The sequence below is a fragment of the Scleropages formosus genome, chromosome 9 (assembly GCF_900964775.1).
Source record: "Scleropages formosus chromosome 9, fSclFor1.1, whole genome shotgun sequence".
Lineage (NCBI taxonomy): Eukaryota > Metazoa > Chordata > Actinopteri > Osteoglossiformes > Osteoglossidae > Scleropages > Scleropages formosus.
In genome coordinates, this window is record NC_041814.1 from 1,600,184 (window position 1) to 1,613,520 (window position 13,337).

Genomic DNA, 13,337 nt, shown 5'->3' on the forward strand with positions numbered 1-13,337 from the left:
ACGGACTGGGGTCCCGGCCAGGGTGCGTCCCCTCCCCCTCCAGCCTCGCGCCGTGTGTTGTCGGGTTAGGCTCTGGTTTGCCGCAACCCCGCTGGGGACAAGCGGTTGCACGCATTGTGTGTGAGAAACAAGGTCACAACTTATGATCACCGGTTGTATTTGAGCAATGGCAGCAGGGGAACAAACTAGTTCCAAAAGCTTGCTTTTGGGAGGCGCTGATTGAACCTGCTTTTCTTATTTCTCCTCTCTCCAAAAACGACACGTTGGCAGGGAACGGAACTGCAGTGTGGTAACTGAGTGACGTAAACGCTGCACATCTGTGCCACCGACGACACATTGCGACACGTGATGCATTGCATTGCGTTGCACATGTGCTTTGGTGACTCTGAAATACAAATCCTGCAGAGGAAAATACCTCTCTCCTTTATTCACATTTGCCTGCAGACTTTCGCTTTAATTAAAATAACTAAGTTGTGGGGCTGGATTATTGCGTTCAGGTACATTAGGCAGTGGGACTGACGAGCCATTATCAATCACGCACATGAGTGCAAGGATGGCTCACGTGCTGAGGCTGAGGCCCATTCATCTAGAAAATGTATTCCTCTGTTGCTATCATTTAATCTGTCAGGATGAGCTGCTTAGATAGCACTTTAGGCCCCTGTGTGTGACGAGAGGTCGCGGAATGCTGCTCGGTCACATGAAATTATGTTATTAGGCTCTTTCTCTGCAGTTCTCAGAAATTAGCATCACCCTTATAGATGGCACAGGATTCTGTGTTGCTGAAAACACTTTCATGCCTTCAGCTATACGACCGAACACAGTCATGTGTGACAGCAAGAGCTCAGTTATCTGTAAAGCTGGAGAATTTGTCTTCAGTGCACGTGTTTCACTTTCTATCTATCTATCTATCTATAGAGTTCACTGTATCAATACACATATATGATGCAATTATCTATACTCTATCGATCTATATACATATATAGATATATATAGAGTACACCATATCTATCTATCATCTATCTATCTATTGAGTACACCGTATCTATATGTATGATGCAACTATCTATACTCTATCGATCTATATACATATATAGATATATATAAATAGAGTACACCATATCTATCTATCTATCTATATATCTATCGAGTACACCGTATCTATATATATGGTGCAACTATCTATACTCTATCGATCTATATACATATATAGATATATATATATATAGATAGAGTACACCATATCTATATACAGTACATATATATATGATACATCTATCCATCTATCTGTCTGTCTGTGATGAAATCATGCATTCAATTTATATGCATAAAAAGTAATAATTACAGTCCGAGAAATGTGTTTCAACAATAATCATTTGACTGAATAACAGCAGAATTTCTTGCAGTAACATAACCCGCTGAATACACGTACAGTATCGAACATGATTCATGAAGTGACTGAGCATTACAGTTATCCCATTAATTATTTATGGCTTCCTGCTTTACTAAATTATACACAATCTTCCTGTAGTGTGAGCAGCAAGTTCTTTAGTAAAGACTGCAAGAAAACACTCCTGATTCCCGCATCATTATTCTGTTTATATAATTACCTAAAAGACATTATAACCTGTTAAGAAGCTGTATCAATACTTAAACCGTGCACTGTAGTAAAATATGTGGGTGAGGGCAGTTAAACATATATTTGGGATTTGGAGGCTAGCTCCATGAGACGCATCACACAGTTTGTGCATGTTCCCAGATGCCATTGATAATTACAGTGCGGGATTGGCTTGTGTCTCTGCTGTGTTGCTCTAGAATTAAATGACGGTTAATTGCATGGTTTTAGCATGTGGTACACCTAACACTGTCTTCAGCAACAAAAGGGACTGGGCTGCATCGCCAAAGTCCGTGTTACGTGATATGTTCGTGACACCAAACTTGTGTACTGCCGGAAATGAAAACAAACACAGATCTTGTTTGTCACTTGGCTCAGTAACTCTGAGAAAGGAGCTTTAAAAAGGAAGAACACGGGGTGGTCGCTAGAGGTCCGAGCCCTCCTCTTATGCCGGTGGGACTCCAAGCTTCGACCTGCGTCACTGCTCCGACTGTGCAGTTACGACTCTGTCAAAGGCAATTTATACAATTGTGTGTGTGTGTGTGTGCGCGTGTGTGTCTGCTCTTGCTCTGGGTGCGTACATATTTGGGCAGCAGAACGAGATCCTGCAAATTCACTCGTCTTGGAATTTCAGTGCTTAGTATGACTTTCACAATGTGTGTCCAAGGGCCCCTCTTGCTGATGCTCTCTGCTGAGGCATGGCGTACTTTCCGTGACGCAGGGCTGTGCGTAAATGTTGGCTGAGATTGCAGCAGCCCCTGCTCTTAGCCGTGTTAGATAAGCGAAAACCTAATATATTCCATCCTGAGAGATACCAACATCATTCTCTCCCTCTCTCTCTACCCACCTCGCTGTCTCCCACACACACACACAGACACGTACGCAATGCTCAGCACGTACTTCACAACACTCTGTCCTCCGACACACCTGCAACGGTTCTTGTCTTGTCCCAGGGACTTGGAGAACCCATCCTTGGTGGGGAGAGGGTGGGATCGTAGGTGGATGGGTTGGATGGGGGCATTTGAGCTGGATAGCTGTGTAAATGTAAGGAGATTCCGCCAGCTCCGGGTCTCCATTTGCCAGAACCCACAGGCGCAGCAGCTACAGTAGCGGGGGAAGTGGGGAACTGCGGCTGCAATACACAAAACAGTCCACGAGCACTGAGCCACTCCAACCTACTCTGCCCCCTGGCTCCTATCTGAAAGCAGACCAGAGGTGTGTCCTTCAGCACTGCTGAGTCCCTTCCAACATTCAAGAAGGGTCTCAGAACTCATCACAATTATTTATTTATGTAGTAGACAGTTTATTCTAAAGCAACTTCCAATGAACTCTATATAGTGTTATCAGCCCACACACAGACACACCTTATTCATCGCAGTGACTTAGATTGCTCTTTACACGGGGTCACTCATCCATACATCAGCGGAACACACTCTCTCTGTCACTCACACACTATGGGGGAACTGGAACAGTGTACCTTTGGACTGTGGGAGGAAACCAGAGCACCCAGAGAAAACCCACACAGACATGGAGAGAACACACAAACTCCACACAGACTGAGTGGGGATTGAACCCACATCCTTTCACACCACCCAGGTGCTGGGAGACAACAGCACTACTCGCTGTGCCACCATGCTGCCGGGGTCTCCTTGGGCTCCATTTCCATCCCAAGGTCCTTCGTAAGTTAGTCCCTCATCACCTGTGGTGCTTTATTTACATATTTTAATATTGTCACCATGACATTTCTGCAGGTAGCTCCTGGAACACATGTACTCTGACAACACTTCTGTATATGTATAGGGCCACCCAGTAGCGTTGTGGTTCACGGTGCTCCCTCTAGATACTGAGAAGCAGGTTCAAGTCCTGTCTTCTGCTGTAGCACCTATGAGTAATTTACCCATCCAACACTGATCTACTAAAAATCGTCCAGCCATATAAATGGGTACCGTAGTAAGTCAAAACATCAGCTGCAGGTGTAGATACTTTTCCGGCGACAGCTGGTAGTGGTTAGCGTTCCTCCCTTTGGACCCAAAGGTTGCAGGTTTGCTTCCCCTTTCTGGCTGTAGTACCCTCGAGCAAAGTACTTACCCTAAATTGCTCCAGTAATATTACCCTGCTGTATGAGTAAGTAATTGTAAGCTTGTGTCTATAAGAACTATAGCGTTGTGAGTTGCTTTGGAGAAAAGCATCAGCGAAACAAATAAATGTAAATATATTTGTGCTTTGTAGCCCTTTCTCGCCTCTGTTGCGGGATGCACTTTTGTTTACCCAGAACGATACTTTGCTTCGGAGGAAAGCGTCTGCCGAAGAATACACGTAAACGGGAGGCCTCTCATCGGCCCCCCAACACCTCCGTCGTTCATTTCCTGACGCGGTGCCACAAACGCTGCGAAGATGAGCCTGTGCGGAGCGGAGCCCCGTAGTGACTCACGGCTGAACTTACTCCGCCGCCTGTGCCGGGCGGCAGCAGCGACTCTATTTAGTAGTGCTTTTCCGGAGAATAGAGCCGTCGCCCCCTGGAACAAGCGCTGCTCACTCCCAGCGGTAACTAATAAGCAGACAGGAACACAGCATAGCAGGTTGGTTGCCGAAGTGATCTGTGGCGCACAGCGATCTGTGGGAGGACATCGTGTTACAGTCACCCCGACTAAAGTGTCAAAACATTTTGCAGATTCTTCTCCAGGACTGTCACCCTCTGAAACCTCTTTTTTTTCTTCCTTTCCCTGTTTGCCAGCGAATTATTCCTGCACTTCTGCTTCCATGCCATCAAAAGTACAAGCGTGTAGCCCGGCGTGTCCGTTTCCCAGCCGGGGCAACGTGTGAGAGGTGCTCCCAAACACCGGCTCTCCGTGCGCCGCGTAATTGAAAGGTTCCCGGTTCGGCCCTGGCACGATTCCCCAGCGCCGATATTCTCTCCGCTTCCCGCTTCGCACGCAGGAAACAGTCTGCGACGCGGACCCTGGAGAAAAGCAATGAAAACATGCAGAAGAGTGACGGAAAAAAAAAAGAAAAAAAAAAAAAAACAGAAAAACAATTTCACATCACAGTGCTTTGTGTGATCTTTTTTCTGCAGTTTTCAACAAGCTGCTCGGAGTCCCCGAGAGGGGAATACTGCAAATGAGGTCTGTTGTGCAAAACCTCAGTGGCCCTGCTTTCCATTGCAAGCTGTGGTAAAGGCAGCAACTTTCAGGTGTGTGTGTGCGTGTGCGTGTGTGTGTGCGTGTGAGTGTGCGTGTGTGTGTGCTCGCACAACTAATGTACAGCCAGCGGAGAGGCTACCCTGCCAGGACCCTGTGCAGTAACACACACCGCTAACTCGTCCCTCAAATAGGTTGCTAGGGCAACCTCCCAGCCTGACCCGCACACACACTGCACCCACGCAACAACTTGGTTGTTTTTAGACATTTATTTTAGCTGCTCGCGGGGAGGTGTCTGTGAGAGTCCGCGGGGAGGGGGGGGGGGTGCGTGGGGCTGGGGGAGCTGGAAGGATCCAGGGCGAGGGCGGCTATCTCACCGCACTGTTTGTGTAGAACAAACGGGATCCGCGCGCTTCTACACACAATCCTTTGGGGGAGGACAAAAACAAAAAACAAAAAAAATACTGTTGTCAGCTGTGATATTTGATTCCTTTTCATGCAATCTTCTCCTTATAGGTCTTTCTAAGAATGACGACAGGCCATTCACAGCGAGGCAGAAGCATGCGCCGCATGAATTAAATCCTATTCACCTTTCCCTTTTCCCGCTCAAATCCTCTTTCATGCTGCTTTGCATTCTCTTATGTAAAGGTATCAATGTGCCACCACTCCAGATTAAAACCACAAATACAATGAGGGAACCTGGTTTTACACGGCGAGAATATTATGCACCGTGCCCCAAATAAACCGGAGCTCCTCGTTGTTTCGCTGTGTTTCCCAAGCGCTCTGCTCTAAGCAGGTTGCTTATGTGGACGAAGCGCTTGCGGAAGCGTTGCGTGATGTTCGGTGAATGAGCCACAAGGTGTTGCGACCTTCCCGGCGGAGGAGGTTGACAGATGTGCCCCGGCATCAGGTGGGGGATGGGGCGGGGTGCGCTCGGTCAGTGGATGTGCGCTCGGGTTGAGGACCACGTCGCATGGAAGAGCAGGTATGATACTCCTGACACCCCGAGCAGTCCTTGCAGATCAACTTCAGCCACTGCTTAATGACTGCCCTCATCTAACTGCCTTAGTAATTTCCTCTCCACTTCTTCATTAATCATCATCTGCCGAGGCTGTCAGGCTGGCAGCGCTGAAGAGGACGAGGAAATCTCGGCGACAATTAGGCCACCACTTCAGGTAGGGCGCGTTAATGATGTGCAGGAAGACCATGGCTTTGTCAATGCAGGGATGTCTCCGCTGATCTAAACATGTCCCAAAAATACAAGCAAAGGGTGCAAAAGATGTCTACTCTCACATCCACGCCCACAACACCTGACTCCGCACTAGCTCATGAGTAATCGCTCACCCTATGAAGACCCTCTTCAGCTCCCGTACCGTTGCGGAATCTCGTTTGGGACAACCGCCCTTCCTCGCGTTGCTACACTCTTGCTCTGTCCACGATCTCCGGTTTTCTTGACTCCTTGCTTCGTTCTCCGACCACGTCCACGGATCCTCGTTCCCGTCCTGTTCGCCGATCGACCGACCCTTCGCCTCTCCCTGGTTTTGAGACCTTGCCTCTTCCCTCAACGTCTAACGAACAACGCCGCGCTTGGGTTCAGCCGTCTCGGCTCCCTGTGTTCCGGGTGACACCTACGTCAACCTGGGCAGATTCTGCAAATAAATCTGTTGCTTGACAGGTGCGCGGTTGCTAACCATTGCGTGCAAATGTTTTTGCGCCCCTTTGGAAGTTGTGGCTTCTGTACATCAGTATATTTTTCAAAACTTTCCTTTACCTGCTGCGAGCGTTCATGATTATTTGAAAATGAACGTGGCCGTGTTTGTGCTCGTGTGTGCGTGTGTGTCGGTGCGTGGGGGTGCTTCGCCGTGAATCTCGTGAGAGCAGGCGAGAGTCTAGGTGGCCCGGCTCGGGGCTCCTGATGAATTAATGCTGATGATGGCTTTAATGTGAATGGATGCGGAGCGTGCAAAGAGCAGGCTTTCGCTTCATTGAAATTCCAGTCAGCGCGCTGCAGCGCGGAGCCACGCTTGCACTTTTATTCACTTATCTGCCAGTGGCTTTGCCTCGACCTTTCCTTTTTAACAACAACGCGCCTAAAGGTTTTGCCCAGGCCTTCCTCTCTCCTGTATTTAAATGTTACTGCCTGGTTAAGCCCCGATGACAATGAACAGCACAGCATCACCTGATGCTGAGGAAGCAGTAGGTTCCTTGGTCGCCAACTTGAAAGACCGCCTGGAGCCAGAATAGGTGGACATTCTCATGATGTGTGTGCGACACACAAGGAGTTTCTGCTGATATAAAAGCAATAAATGTGAATCAGTCACAAAATAGAGAACATGTAGAATTTGTAAGAGGATGTGAGAGAAAGGGAGGCGTGGGGTCGGGGGAATGTGTCTCGGAGTCACGGTGAAGGAAACGATTCAGTCTGAACTGCCGCAAGAAAGGAAAATACCCAGAGAAGAAGAAAAAAAAAAAAGGAGAAGGTGCTCATTGATGGAACGAGGCGTTGTCTGTATTGACCAAAAACACAGCTTTTGCACATGCAACAATATAAAAGGGAACAGTACTAATATTTATAATGGAGCACAATGTGATTTTTGTTCCTGGAAATGAAGGAATTCATCCGAATGTAATGAAAGGGATATGCGCCATGCCAAAACAGAGAGAAAAATAAACATACCCCACTACCCACATTCTCAAAATACAACGCCCCCCCCCCCCCCCCCCCCGCCCCATGCACACCCACGCAGTCCCAGTTTACAGGTGCAATACCACAGCAGCAAGAGAAGAGAAAATAGAAAACGAAACAGTACAGGTTCAAATATGTTCAAAGAGGAAAAAGAGAGGCAGAACGAAATGAGATGAGGGATTAGGAGGCTCTAAAAATAAATTAGTCATTGGGAGAGGGAAAAATGTTCTAGGGCTTAAAATAGCCAGCCAAACAAAGGCATGAATAAGCGAGAATGAACATTGTGTTTTTCATAAGGGGTCCCTTTCTTCTCTCACTCTCTCGCCGCTTCCCCAGTGTTGCTAGGCGACGGCACTCGCTCCTGTCCAAGCGCCGAAGGTGCTTGACACCAGCGAGAGCAGGAGCGGCAGCCGCCCGGCTTCTCATCAACCATTTGAATTTTAAAAGAGCAGAAAAAGAAACACGCCTCCCAATTTAGCTGACATCAAGATAATGAGGACATGGGATTCTTTTCATAAAATCTTTTTTTAATGAACCTTGGGTTCGTTTTCCAAAATTATGAACACGTTCTTCAATCCGCACAACAGTCATTTATTGATTTTTGTGCTAACCACGATAAACAAAATCCACGAACCCTTTGTACGCACCCCCTCCCCCATTATATAATTAGCTGTTCCCTACAATGGCACATCAAAAGGTATGTGATAGCTGGGATTCGTTCAGTGTCTGTGAAATTAACATTATTTTGCATTTTTGTGGAATATACACAGAGCTCCGAAGGTGCAATTGCATCTTCCTGAAGATGGTTTTATTATTTGAAAAAAATACTCCAGTATAACAGACTAGTTTCTTTGTTCAATGCTGTAGATGATTCTTCGGTTTTTAACGGCATTTACCTGTATTTAGGTAATACAGAGGCTACAGGTAAAAGACCACCTTTTATTGCTTAAAATGTGTTTTTTCACTGCTTTAGTTGTCTGTTTTTCGCACCTTTTTGCATATGTATTTATTTTTGCTGTTATACATTTCCCAGGCTTTAAATTCAACAGCCATTGGAAAAAAAAAAACAAAGAACTTAATTTTCTTCCCATTTAAACGTGAACTCGTGTGCTTTTTATAGAACTATAGAAGTTGGGTTCATTCAGCTCAGCTCTTCGTGCAACTCCTGATGCTGAAGAAATATCAGCAGTGTTTGCCAAATCAACACAAGAAGGAAATATCGGCATTTCCCGAGCAAGGAGCTCCCATGCGTTTCTGCCGTTAAGATGCCATTAAGATACCGTGCACCGCCTCAGCTGGGTGTGCGCGTTCGTGTCTCAGGCTCTCGGCATCGTCCGCACCGTCTCGCCCGACGCGTTGTCCGCATTTCCTCCACCCAGCACGCTTCCCCTCCCCCTGCCAATTAGTGCCCCGGCCTCAGCCTTGTTCAAACAGCAGCACACCGCACTGTGGGAGCCATACATTATAAGGTTCGAGTCAAAGTTCAAGCCCCAAGGACAGGCTGCTTCCTTTTCTTCTCCGATAGGCGGGGGTGGGGGAGGAGGGCACCTGGCATTCAGAACGGGCTCCGGATAAACAGGAGATCTGCTCTGGGGTTGGCTGGGAGTCGACTTCCCTCTACAAACAGACGTCAAGGTGATTCATGCAAATGACAACATGCAACAGTCGTGCAGAATAAGTACACGGCACACATGTGCGTATATATGTGTATAAAGTTATGTGTGTGTGTGCGTGTGTATACTGTAAATATGGGCCACACGCTTATAGTGATCTAGAGACAAAAGCACAGTTTGCAGTTTTGGCTATAATGACCCCTTGCTCTCAGTCTTCTTCATGGTTTTCGCACAGCTTGCATGAATAAAGCAACAGAGTTGTTCCTTCTTGAGCCTCTAGTCTGCTTACACAGCAAGTCCTGCTAAGGGCAAACCATGAAGAGAAACCGGCAGAACAATGTATATTTTCAAAATACTTCCTGTTGGAGGAACGGGGTCAGAACGTGCTTGTGAAACGCGCTGGTGTGCTTGGCGTAACAGTAACGTGAAGTTTAAAATATGGGAAAACTGCAGCTCCTAGGTATGTTAAAACAAAGCGCTGGACTGCGGAACGTGATTTAAGGTGCTTTATTTCTAACGGTAATATTATGAACGGAGGCGGCTTGCGACCTGAGAAGGGAACAGACGGCCACCAGGCTGGGAAAGCAATTTCTTATTAGAAAGGAAATAGAAAGCAGACATTTCTGAGCTGAAACAGGGTCCCCCAGGAAAGGGCTCATAAACAAGGCAGTCTGGGCTTGGGTGTGTGTATGCGGGTCTGTGTGTATGAGGGGGTGGGGGCCGAGGGAGTCGTGAATAAGGCCTATAATGGGAAAGAAGGCAGTTGTACAGTATTTTGACAGGAGCAGGGGACTTAAATTAGAGCAGAAACTCTTTACGTTGGGTGTATGCTGTAGAATAACCCAAATATCAACGAGGAGTAACAGAATACTATAAACATAAAGTGAAAATAGTGTTTCTTCCTTTAATGGTGTTTTTTTTTTTTCCCCCCAGTATGTTATATGGAATCCAGCCCCATCCCCCTTGCTGAGATAATGTCGGAGACAGACACGCAGAGGCCTGGTCTCATTCCCAAGCGATCATCAGCTCCTGTGCTGTTTCCACTCAGTGGCTGTGTGTGTGCGTGCGTGTGTGTGTGTGCGCGCGCGCGCACTCGCTGCAGATGGGACACTCGAGAGACCCAACACTCCTACAGCACATGCCTCCCTGGCGACTCCAGCGCCAGTCTCTCTCCCTCGCTCCTGACCAGCACCCGTCAATCTCAGTGTTTCTCGCCGCATTGTCCTCCCTCCCTGTCTTCCTCCCTCGTTTCATTCCATGCATGTACTGTCCTGCAAATATGTCCATAAAAAATTTGGTGGCAGCTAAAGAAAACAGACCGTACAAAGGGAAGGCAAAAGCCCGACATGAAAGGTTTTGTTTTGGCTAGCTACAGAGAGCAACTGCTAGACCGCCTGTGATTTAATAAGCAGTTCTCTGGCAATAGCAGAGTGTTTGTCTCTGTCTAGTCTCCCAGTTCCATGTGCACACAGAAAAAAATAGTTCAGGCCTCTTAGAGGAGTTTCCTCTTTTATGGGCTAGTATAACGTAGAAACCCTCACTGACCAGTGCTGCCCGAGTGTAAAAACCGCAGAAGGTCAAGGATTTTGCCTATGAAGAGTGGGTTATCAAACAGCCCACGTCTATCGCGTGACAGATCGATGTAAATGTAAACCCCCCCTCTGCAAAATCGTTGCGGAACAAAGGCGTGAAACTAGTATGTTTTCTGTTTAATTTTTCCCCAGCCTATTGTTGACTTAGCGAGAGAATCTCGATTAACGATCAACAATGCGGTATCTGTTGCGTTTATCCCGAGACATTCATTTCCTAAAGAAAAATTCATCTGAAATGAAGGAAGCACATAGAAAAAGAAAGAGCGGGTCTTGCAAGCCTAGCTAAGCCTCGACATTAAGTTTGAACAGCTAGTAAGATGTGATTATTATTTTATGTTTAGGAATGTCAGGGATGTTGTCTGGAAAGAACTGATTCATGCCCCTTTCAGCAATCAGTTTCTTCTTAATCCATTTAAACTCCGTTTTGTTTACCTCCTTCACATTTTAGAGCTTTTGTTATCCCACCTTCAGCCGACCCCCTCCGAGCACCAACTTGAGGTCTGGAATGCAGGGGCCCCCAGTGTTCGATCCCGCTGCTGAGGTCAGCTATGCCAAAGTTCTCCTCCATCTTCAAGACCGATGCTGTCTGTTTTTCCTCCACACTGGCTCCTCATGTTACATAATGCATGAACTGGAAAATGTTCATATCCTCAAAGTTTGGAACAGCTGAGGTTTAAAATGATTACGTGAGCTAAATAAATAAATAAATCTTAAGTTTCCGTATCCCATTTGCAGTATTCCGTTAAGTGTTGGAAATTGACAGGGGCAGCGTAAAGCCCAAAAGGTATGTCCTTAAAACTGTGCAGTCCAGACACGTGGTGACATCTGACTGCTCCCTGATTTCGAGGTGTACTTCAATTAGGCAGCGTTCACAGTCAAGTTGAAAGATCGTGTGACACTTGAAACCTTTTTTTAATACAGTCAGCAAGCACTTTTTGAAACCCAAGAAGCAACCCAGGTCTTTTCACAACATAGCCAAGCTTAAACAATTCGACACAGAAGTGGATTTACTCAATCCTCTTTTGAAGCAGATCAGTGTAAGAAGCTGACTTTTCATCATGACACCATTATTAATTATGCCTTATAAGAGAAGGCAGACACCTTCTTCGAAGATGGGTATCCCTTACTGTTCAACTTGTTAACAGATCCTGAAGTTGGCACAATAGCCACAGGTTTGATATATTTACTCGCAATTTATTTTTCAGTTTTCTAGTTAAAACCTTTGCTATATTTTGACTGTGCAGCGTAAAGCTGGTTCCTTACTTTATTATTTGTTTGTTTGTTTATGCATTCTTAGTAAACACAACTTTTCCAAATCATTAGAGTAGGTCAGCAGGCAGAGCCCTTCAGCAACGACAACAGATGAAGAAAGTTGATAAAGTGGATGTTTATTTACATTTACATTTACATGTATTCGTTTGGCAGACGTTCATCACAATAGTAGCTGTATAAACGTTTATCCAAATAATCAACAATTCCTAATAACAATTTTTATTAAAAAAAAAAAATTAAAAATCTACATCACATTAGTAGCTGCATGAAAGTTTTCCCGTTTTTCAGCAGCTATGATCTCGATGTTATAGAGTGTGAACATTGACACATTAACATGAACTTAAGAGATCGTTGGAGAAGTGAGTTCGGAAGAGGTGTTTTAAGACCCTTCTTAAATGTAGGGAGAGATTTACCAGTTATAAATGTATATAAAATTTTTCTCACTGTGTTCTTCGCTTCATTAAGTCTTAAATCCCAGACATTTTTTAAAGCTCTGGCGTTCCTTGACACTGAAGGCTGAAAAGTCGTCAGGCACTGAAAATCCGACTCCAGCGAACACTGCTGGTATATACCAGCTGTTTTATTTTTTTCATTTACTCAGAAACAAAAGCATAAAACTTCAGCTAATTACTCTGAGAAATAATTCAGTCATCTTCACCCTGCAATTTTTTCTCACTCTTATTTTCTGCTTTATCTTCTCCACTGCCAGGGTGGTCTGCAGCCTATTGCAGCAGCATGCAGCCCAAGCCAGGGTGCACAATGAATAGGACACCAGTGAGATGAGACAACACTTGCATTCCTTTGCACATTCACACACTGTGGGCTATTTACACTTGGTAGTTCACCTGAAGTATGCACATTTCACACAGATTGTGCCCAAGCCACCATCCCACCTTCACCTCTTGTGTATCCAATGGCTACCCAATGAGGGGGGGCTTGACAACCTTGCTCAACTGCAGGTGTGATCTCTCCACCAAACTCTAAGCCAGAAGGGTATGTGTGCTAGGCATTCAACCAAATGCATGATCACGTTCTTATAATTCTAGCTCCTGAAAAATATTGGCAAAAATTGAAAAGCCAAAAATAAAGTGAAGTGCGCTAATTTAAGCATAAAATTGTTACTGCATTTTTGCAAATGTTTTTTAGAAAGCCGTATGCATGTAAACAAATGATGAGGTGGCATCCCATTCATAGCCGACCATCAGGCGATTCCAGGATACGCTCTGGATTTCTATGACCATGACCAGGATTAGTGGTTAGGAAGAGTGAGCGAGTGTGTGACTCTGCGAGTGTATAGTGTGATAGCACAGTGAATCAAAGTAGCACCAGGAGGCAACACCCAACAGCTCTTCTCACTCCTGCAGAAAACATATAGAGTATTTTTCTGCAAAAGATATGTATCTGTAACCCCCTACCTCCACTACC

General features: G+C 45.8%; 1 long non-coding RNA gene across 1 annotated transcript in view; it reads left to right on the forward strand.

Annotated features, from left to right (window-relative positions):
• The window catches only part of LOC108919948 (uncharacterized), a 40,759-nt gene extending 29,518 nt beyond the window's left edge, over positions 1–11,241 (forward strand). Inside the window, exon 3 of the long non-coding RNA XR_001964966.1 lies at positions 11,089–11,241. This is a non-coding gene — a long non-coding RNA (uncharacterized LOC108919948). The remainder of the gene's footprint in view (positions 1–11,088) is intronic.
• The last annotated feature ends 2,096 nt before the right edge of the window (positions 11,242–13,337 follow it).